This window comes from Microtus ochrogaster, unplaced genomic scaffold, assembly GCF_000317375.1.
Source record: "Microtus ochrogaster isolate Prairie Vole_2 unplaced genomic scaffold, MicOch1.0 UNK32, whole genome shotgun sequence".
Lineage (NCBI taxonomy): Eukaryota > Metazoa > Chordata > Mammalia > Rodentia > Cricetidae > Microtus > Microtus ochrogaster.
Window position 1 is genome coordinate 1,383,558 of NW_004949130.1, and position 9,959 is coordinate 1,393,516.

Sequence of the window (9,959 nt, forward strand, 5' to 3'; positions counted from 1 at the left end):
ATAATAAATAAATAAATATTAAAAATGTTAATAGGGGCTGGAAAGATGGCTCACCAATTAAAAGAGAGCACTTACTACTCTTGCAGAGGGCCTGAGTTCAGTTTTCAGCACCTACATCAGGTGATTCACTGTTGTAACTCCACCTTTGGGGAATCTGATGCCCTTTTCTGGCCTCCTTGGGCATCTGCACACATGTGGTGATCATAAATTCACACAGGTACACACAGAGAGAGAGGGAGAGGGAGGGAAGAAGAGGGGGGAGGGAGGGGGAGAGGGAGGGAGAGAGGAAAGGAGGGAGGGAGAAGGAGGGAGAGAGAAAGAGAGATTTAAAATCCTTTAAAAAAACAAAACCAAGAAATGTCTATATACCTTTAGAGAGCTGTGTGGACATATGTTCTTGTGCATATAATGTTTCTGATGTAGACCCCTCATCTCTACATGTGTACCTGCATGTACACCCATGCCACCAAAGGGAACAGTTTTGAGTTCTTTTTATTTTTGAAAGTTCTGTACATTTATACATCCAAATATGAACATATTCACCTCCCATTTCCACTCCATTCCCTCTAGATGTCCACCTCTAAAATCAAGTCATCTTCTTTGTTTTAAAGAAGTCCCTGAGTCCGTCAGGTGCTCCCCATATGTGCATGGGTGTGGGGTGCTCACTGGCATCACTGCCTACAGCCTAATCAAGCGGCCGCTGAGGGATGAGGAACCTCTGCAGCAGGATTAGATAGAATCCATGCTAGTGTGCCTTTACTGTCCCTACACCAAGAGGCTGGATCTTGGTGACCTCACTACAGCAATGGATTAATGCCTTGATAAGTTCATCACTTAATGGGCTGTTAGGAAGCGAGACCTTATTGGAGGAAGGAGATCATTGGAGGCCTGACCTTATGGGGTGCTTCTTCCTGTTTCTGGAGCTCCCACTTAACCGCGATGCTCTTCCTTACCATGCACGGGCCCAGATTCAAGGAAACCAAAAGGCCAAAGATTGAACATCTGAAATGGAGCCAAAGCAAATCTTTACCCTTTTAAGTTCTGTTCTCAAGTGTTTTGTCCCAGCACTGTAAGTAGTCAAGCCGATGACTGACAACACTACAATGCCTAGAAGCTGGAGCCCACCGTAGTTTGTATATGCCAACCACTGGGCAACCACTGCCACACTAGCCCTCTAGGAGACAGTCAACAGAACAGCTGAAAGGCGGATGACACCAGATAAGTGATAGGAAATATTTAATCACTAACCAAATGAAGAAAGGGTAGAATTCATGAACGTCAAGCCCAAGATGCTCGTCTGTGGTCCCGGGTGCCCGCAACATAGCACGGTGCCGCACAGGATGGGTCCTGTGCGTAGCCATCAAATCACAAGCTGAATGAGTGAGTGAATGAAGAAATGGAGGAATTCCTAGACACCAGGATGGAGCCAGGGCCTCTTGGGGTGGTGGAAGATTTCAGCTCCTGTGAACAAAGTGTGTGGTATCTTCAACAACAGAGTTTCATCCTTGAATTCTGACGAACAACAGTGATAGACTATACTATCCTGGGGGTGTCTGGCGGACTTCTTGGCTGGCAACTCATAGGGTGCTGTCCCACACCTGCTACTGGGTTTGGGGGGGAGGAGTGTCATTTTCTTCAGTAGTGTAGTCACAGGCAAGTTGCCACGGCTCCTCTAAACAAGCTCCTATCCGCCGGAGCAAGTAACTCATGCAAAACTCACACACATGTACTCACGTGTGCATGCACCCAAGTGCACAAGATGTAAAAGTGGGAGGGGGACTCCAGAAGAAGGGTTCCAGAGGTAGGGGTGAGGGAGAATAACGGAAGTGAAAATGACTAAACCCATCAGAAAAAAAAAGGCTTCTCCAGTCCCTTTCCACACGGAACTCGGTCAAGTCACTCCGGGACTCTGTGCCACGGTGATAGACACGTGAACAAGCAAATTCAGAGCTTTTCGGGTCTTCTGTGGATGTAGGTTACGGTCCTAGAAACCATCCCAGTGCAAGGTGCAGCTCCTCCCATTGCTCCCATTGCTCCCAAGTTCTCTGCATCCCCTGCCCAAGGGATTGCTAATCTGATTTCCCTCTTTGCAACAGGACATCAAACGGTTAACATACGGCCCATCGTCTTTGATTTATGAAGTGGCCAGTTGGACCAGGAAGCACAACAGAGACAGCCCTTTCTCCCTGGCAGGGGGAGACCCCAGAGAGCAGTCATTTTGTTGCTCAGATGTGAGGCAGCAGCCACGGGGGGCCTCGGTGGCATTGGAGAGTCCACCCTTGGAGGCCGTCCAGAAGGCCATGCTGGCCTGCGCTCACTCTCATTCTGGGCAGGGACAGAGGCAGCTTTGTCATCTGGCCTCCGTGGTCCTCCCAGCCCTGGGACCTCAGCTTCCCACCCTTTGCCCCCGGAGCTGAAGTGCCGCCCTGCCCCGGTCACCGCTAAGCGTTTCCTTTCAGAGGCTGCCAATCTATCAAGATTCAGCTACCGCTGCGAACCCATCAGCTCCGTAGGAGGAGAAAAGGAACCCTCGCCACAGCAATTACTTATCCCGGCCTGAACTTCAGGTGACCTTTCCAGTCCCACACAAGTTGCAGTTGGGAGCACCTTGGTGGGTAGGCACCCTTTCAGCACCTGCTGCGTTCTCCTTTCCACAAACACACATGGACCCATGCAACATTTTCTTTTCCAGAAAGACCTCTGGGTGGTCCATAACGCTGTGATGGGAGTCCAGCGCTGACTCGGCAAGAGAGTAAACTTCATCACTCCCTAGCCTCCCCTCCCCCCCCACCCCGTCACAACGCTGTCGCCTGTCACCTGTCACCTGTGACCCTGTGACCTCCCCAGAGATGGTTCAGAGAGCATGCCAGACAGCCCAGCTCACATGAGAAAGTCAACAAGGGCTGTTCTGAGCCAGAGGAGCTGCTGTGACCTTGTGTGATGCCGTATCCTAAACTCTGAGAGTGTGCGTCCCCGCGGTGGGAGGAAAAATCCAGGCCTTAAAAAGGGCTCTGCAGGGTCTAAGTCCCTGTGTAGATTTAAAGTGAGCTAACGGACATCGTTATATAAATCTCATCAGGAGACAATATACTTTTTATTTGTTTGAATTTTATTTGTATTGGTAAAACTGACCTGAAACTGACAGAAGTTTATTAGAAAAAGGGACTCCGTAAAAGCAAGTGGGCTGGTCTTCTTATTTAAGATGGATGTGCCAACTTCTAGTATGATTAGAGAAATGGATAACTCACTAACATCTGTGCAAACTACAATAAAAAGGGATTTAGTGTTACCCCAAGGAAGGCAAGAGAGGCTGTCTGTCCATTAAACGCTTTATTACAGTGCCAGCAGCCTTTCTCTAATTCAGTTATTCCTGCACGGCATTCAGCACTCTGCCTGCCTGTCAACCCGGCAGACAGTGCTCGGGGCTGGGAGGTTTTGTGCAAGGTAGGTGACAATCAAATGAGCCACCGAGAAGAGAGGGGCGCCTGACCCTCGTGAAGGATTAACTACAGAAAGTGAGTGTGATCATGTCGCACCATCACTTAGAATTTTCACAGTCAATTTCTGAAAATATGCGATAAGTTCTTAAAGAGACAGTCGTGTTGGGAGCACCGTGGACTTGGTGCAGTCGGGGATGGGGAGAGACTAGGGAATGGACCTGCTGGGGAGCCAGAGTGGGAAGAGGCGGGATCTGTGCTGTGGCCCTGAAGGAGGTAGGAGCTGCAGAGAATGTGCTCTGTTCAGACTTTATGACTGGAGGGTTGAAGATGGGAGAGATGCATCCTGTGTATCTAGATGCCTTTTCTTTATCAAGGCTCACCTGGGGACAGCAGGATGGATAGACAGTATGACCCTGTCGGAAGTGTGTCAAGCTTGTGGTCTCTTGGAACCCTGTCTGGGTCAGCTGCCTGAGGAGCCTGAGCCCACCTGCTAACTGGAATCCTCCCCAGCCCTTCCCACTTCTGCACAGGCTGTCCTTACCTGCTCCCCAGAAGACAGCACACACACAGGAATCCAGGCCCACAAGAACTCACCACCTTAGCAGGTCATGTTTCAAAACTGCTTTATAAAGCCAGGCACGCCTGTAGCCCCAGCACTCAGGAGGCAGAGGCAGGAAGAGAGTGAATTTGGAGCCAGCCTGGCTTGCTCAGAGAGATCTGTTCTCAACAGACAAACAAAAGTGCACTCTAGGGACCAGGATGTAGCTCAAGGGCAGAACACTTGCTTGTGGGTGTGCACAAGAACCCCAGGTAGCTCCTCTCAGCACGCAAAATCAAAAGGACAGAAAAAAAAGGCACCAGAGTTGTCTTTTGGTGTCCCTGGGGATCAGTTCCGGGTTCCCCACCATGCCCAAATCCCTTGAGGCTCAAGTTTCTTATTCAGAATGGCAGAATACTTATGTAATTCATACACATCTTCCCATAGATTCCAAGTGCCCTCCAGATGATGTCTCACATCGAATACCATGTGAACTCCTGGTAAATGGTTGTTACACTACAGTGTTTACGGAACCATGACAAGGAAAAGATGTGTGGACATGTTGAAAACAAGCACGTTTTCTTTGAATATTTTTATTGCATTTTATTTATTTACTTATTTATTTATTGCGTGCATGTGGGGGTTGTTCTCATGCATGCATTCCTGTCTCTGTCTACCATGAATGCTCTAGAGTTGAACTCAGGTCACCAGTCTCGGTGACAGAAACCTATATCTGTTAAGCCATCTGGTAGGCCCCCCCACCCCCTTTTTTTAAAAACTATTTCTGATGCATAGTTAGGTAAATCTATGCATGCAAACCCCATAGGTGAGTGAGGCCAACTTTATGTGCCCAACATCAATACCAATGAAATCTGTACTTCCAAGTCAGGGAAGAGTAAATGGGGATTCAAAAAAGCAGGGCACATTTTAGGGCCAGAGACAAGTAAGTGGCTTTGTCATGTATAGACCATGGCTTTGTCATGTATAGACCCGGAGGGGCAGGGGTTATTAAACAAAGTGGGGCAGGCTCTACCAGAGCAAACCCTATGCTCTGAGGTGGAGATGGGAACAGGGTGCTATGCCCCCATCTCTCTCCCAGGGAAGCCAGGCCTTGACACAGCACAGTCAAAGCTTCTTGGGAAGCTAGCCTGGAAGTGAAATTTAACCCTTTGTATCTCTGTACTTAAATCAGAAGAGAAACCGCAAACCTGCAAGCCCCGTTCTGCTGAAGTAATTTAACATCTGCTGCCATGTGAATCTAATTGAAACAATTCATTATCAAATTTACTGATCTGTTCAAATGATTTTGTATTTCTCTCTCAAAACCACCTCCTGCTTTAGCCAGCCTAGAGAAAATTCTCTTCAAATCCTACACAGGATCTCTTTCAGGCCCCCACACAAAGACGGTGTGATGGAGGTTTGGCGGCAGGGACCCGATCTGTCTTCAGACCCTAGAGAGACTAGCAGAACCTGAACCCAGGCTGTGGCAATGCCAGGTCTGAGAGTGTGTCTGCCATTGGCTTTCAAGCACATTTCTGAAAGAAAGGACCAAGAAGGCGCCTGGAGGAGGGCTGCTAGAAAGAAGAACTAAAAATTAAAAACAGGGGAAAGGGGTCAGGAAGAAGGGAAATAGCAAGCTTGTTCCCCTGTTCTCTATCTGTGCGTGTCTGTTCGGAGGTAGTCTGTCAAGAAATACTTTCTGTCATGGAGCAGTCATTAAAGAGACCTTGGAAATTTGGGGGCTTTTCCTAGGATCAGGGCTGGAACCGTAACTTAATTTATGGCACTTTTCAAGACCTACGGCGTTTTGGTTCCACGGCACGGTCATCCCTGCAAATGCCCCCCCTCCTTTCTCCCCCTTAGAGCGCACAGCCGTTTCCCCTCTACTTTCAAGTAACTGATTTGTATGCCACTAAAATGTAAGTCACATATGTATGTAGGCACATTGGAGTCCGCAGTGTGTCTCTAAAAGAGCCCTTTTATATCCGAGTGAGGAAGTCAAGCGGGAGGGGGAGGTGAGGACCCACGAATAAACGTGCAAATAATTAGATCAGAACTAGGTGCCACCTTTTCACTGGGGCAAAATCAGGAGGGGTGGGACAGGATGGGGGCATAATTTATATAATCGATCTAGGTTTTTTTTTTTTCTCTCTCTCTCTCTCTCCTCCTCCTCTCACTGCGGTAATTTTTATGCATGTCATTGTTGCTGTTATTATCCGGGATCTGATCTTGTGTGGTTGATAATACGGACTAGATATGAATGCGCGTACGCAGCAGCCAATCACAAATCTATAGTGTCTATTTCTGCATCACCAGGTGCTATCTCGTGGGAAATATCCTCTTTTTTGGCAGGCACACAGAGCGCTGCATTATCTGTCATTTTCATTAGATTCGAGCTACAGCCGAGCCAAAAAGACTTAGTTCTAGCATATGTGCTCAAAATGGCCAAGCTGCCATTGTCCAAATTCACCCTTTCAGGATCATGTTAACTCCACAGCCGGAGCTCAGGATTGGAAGGAAGTGAGTGGAGCACCTGAATCCCATTTGGAAAATGGTAAACACCAGGAGCTGCAGAGATTGGGACGCATTATGAAGATGACTTCGAAGGGCGGGGGGGGGGGCAGGGGGGAGACACTGCTTCTCCCAGCAGCCTCAGCGCATTGCAGCCCACCCGAGAGAAGGCAGGTGTCCTCTGCCCAGATTTTGATGCTCTTTAACAAAGGAAAATCTGAGCTGCCCTTCTTAGATAGGACTCTCCACATGCAGGGTTCCCTGAGTGCCACCTCCAGGTCCTGCTTTGGGCCACACCAGCTTGAACCCTGTGGGGAGGGTCTGTGCAACCCAAAGTACCATTATACAATCTGGGTGGCATCAAACCTAAAGACTCCTCAAGGCTGAAGTAGGTCAACTGCAGTAATCGGTCTCCACCCAACAGCTATTTTAAAAATTCAATTCTTTATCCGAACACGTGACGACGGCAGAAAGAAAATAAGATTCCAAAAGATATAAGCACAAAATCTATTGTCTGGGGTGACTGAAAATTGGGGGTGGGCTAGGGTTGGACAAGGTTGCCACTCTACCTATGGAGGGAATAGTGCAGGCCGATAATGAAAACTAGGAGAAAGCATGGAATAGCTCCCCTACCAATGAGAACTGAAGACCGGAAGACCGTGGTGAAGACAGCTGACGGAAATGCTCCCTCAGATGGTAAAGATCTTGAGCACAGGATAATCCTATGAACGAGAAACTTTGATTCAGAACCTGTATCTCAAAGACCAGAAGGTGGGGCCTCTGAGAGATATTTGCATACCCGTGTTTGTGTCAGCAGCATTGATGACAAGGATGGAGGGTAGACACACCTGTCCATAGATGAAGAGGTGAGCAAAAAGAATGGAAGTTTCCCTGGAGATTCAACTCAGTAGTGGGAGAGCACGGGCTTAACATGTACAACACCCTGTGTTCATACCCAGCATCCCCGCCAAAACAACCAAACAAATAAGGTATGCTGCTTTATAACAAAGTCAAATGGCAAAGAAGACAGGAAAATTCTACTAGAATGGAAGCATTCTGAGGATAGCAGGTGGTTACGGCTACAGCACATTTAATTCTCCCAATATCTCTGAGCTGTGTACTTCGAATGGTCAAAATGATAACTGTGGAGGTTAGAGAGAGGGTTTGGTGGTTAAGAGAACCAATTGCTCTTGCAGAAGACCTACTTCGGTTCTTAGCACATCAAACTATGCCTCATGCTGCCAGGGAAGTGAGCTCTTTAAAAACTACACAAAGTTACAGAGTCAGAGGAAACATCTAGCATGTGCCCATGGCAATGCCACTGGTCCAGAACCATCTTATGTTTCCATGACACGAGGGAAATTTCTTAAGCTATTGTGGCAGAGAGCTTCTCTGGGGTAAAATATGCTGAAGACTGCATCACCCCGAACCCTTAGGAGTCCGTGCCAACAGCCAGCCATTGTATCTATCATCTGCCATGCTGGTCTCACCTAGTCAACGGCAAGTAAACAAGATGACTAGTGCCACCTAGTCAATGGTTAGTAAACAAGATGAGAAAAGAGCCTGGATGTCACATGAGGGCCTGCTTATTGGGGTTTCTATCCTGCCCGGTTCCTGCAGCCATTCAGCCCCAAAGAAATCACACAGAGAGTCTGAATTACTTATAAACTGATTGGCCCATTAGCTCAGGCTTTGCATTAGCTCTTATAACTTATATCAACCCATTATCCTTATCTATGTTAGCCACATGGTTCAGTACCTTTTTCAGCGGGGCAGATCACATCCTGCTTCTTCAGTAATCTGGGCAGGACTGGGGAAAGAGCTTCTTGCTTCCCAGAATGCTCCTGTTCTCCTCACCCCGCCTCTACTTCCTGTCTGGTTGACCCATCTATACTTCCTGCCTGGCTAATCAGCGTTTATTTAAAACATAATTGACAGAATACAGACAATTCTCCCACACCGCCTGTATGCTGCATAAGTTGAGCCCTTAGGGTAGCAAAGTGGCCAGTGTCATGTGGGGGCAAGATGACAGTGTTGTATTGGACACCTTCTATAGACTATATCACAGACAGGGTGACTAGCAGAACACTAACTGGTTCCATCAGGGCCCTGAACCTGGAAATCTGAGATCACAGTAGTTGTGAGCTTGGGTTCTGGTGAGGGATCATGTCTCAGTTTGCAGACAGCTGTCTTCTTGTGTCCTCATACTGGGGACAAAGGGGAAGAGTTCTGGTGGGTTTGCCCTTTCTTATATAGCTACTAGTTGTATCACGGGGACTCTGCATCTAACCTTAATCACCTTGTGGAGGTATTATTTCCCAATACGATTCCACTACAGGTGTGACACTGACCTAGAAGTTTGGGGTGGGATGCATCCATTCAGTCTGTAGGAAATATGATGTTTATCTGCATAGAACTGTTACTTCTGTGGCTGGGGATAGTACACCCACAATGCTATGGGACACCATGACTTCTTCTAGATTTTTAGATCATAAAGTCCCCTTTAATCAATCAACCAATCTCTGTCCCTCTCTCTTCCCTTCCTCTATATCTCTGCTTCGTGCCCACTGTGATTTGAGCTACTTTGCTCTGCCATGCCCTCTCCATTGTGATGGGCCACGACTTCCGGAAACATGGACCTTTCCTCTCTGGAACCGTTCGTGTCAGCTGTTTTATCACAGCCATCGAAAGTCTGGTTCACAAAGCCCTCCACCCAGCTGAACTTCAAAGCTGGGTTTGTGGATGGGACATCCACAGTACCCTGTGGGACAACGGATTTTGCAACATTCCTCTCTAGGAGCTCTTTTGCCCATTAATTGTAGCATGTTTGGAAACAAAATAAATGTTTTTTTTTTATCAAAAGGTACTTTGTCTTGTATTCTCTATCAATTATCCCCCTGTGAATGGAAATAAGGTAAACCCATCTGAAAACATTTGAATGAGAGAATATACAAACAAACTTCCAAACTGTCTTTCAGCAAGTGAGGCTAAAGTTATTGAATATGCAAATTGCCTTATTAAAAGAAGAATGATGTCTTTTTCGGCAATCAGTTTAATTACAGTGAAGCCCTTCAATGGAGAAATCAACTTGCTTCTCTGAGTAGGGATTCTTTAGAAAGGGAATTTAGGTATAACGCGTCAAAATTAGAAAATTTGCACTTGGTGAGAAAAAGTGCCTGTGAAAATGGTCTATGTGGAGTGAGCGAGGTGAGGAGGAGCGTCAGTGATGCTGACACCCAGCTCAGAAGCTGTTTGGGACTGATTGAGACTCAATCTGTCTAGATAGCATTTTTATGTTCAAAAACTCTGATGCACTTTGGATTTAGCTCAGCAGTAAAGAGCTTCTCTAAATCCCACAGTGAGGGGGTTTCTAGGTGTGGTTCAGTGATAGAGCACCTGCCTAGAATCCCCAGTGAGGGGCTGGGGTGTGGCTCAGTGGTAAAGCCCCTGCCTAGAATCCCCCAGTGAGG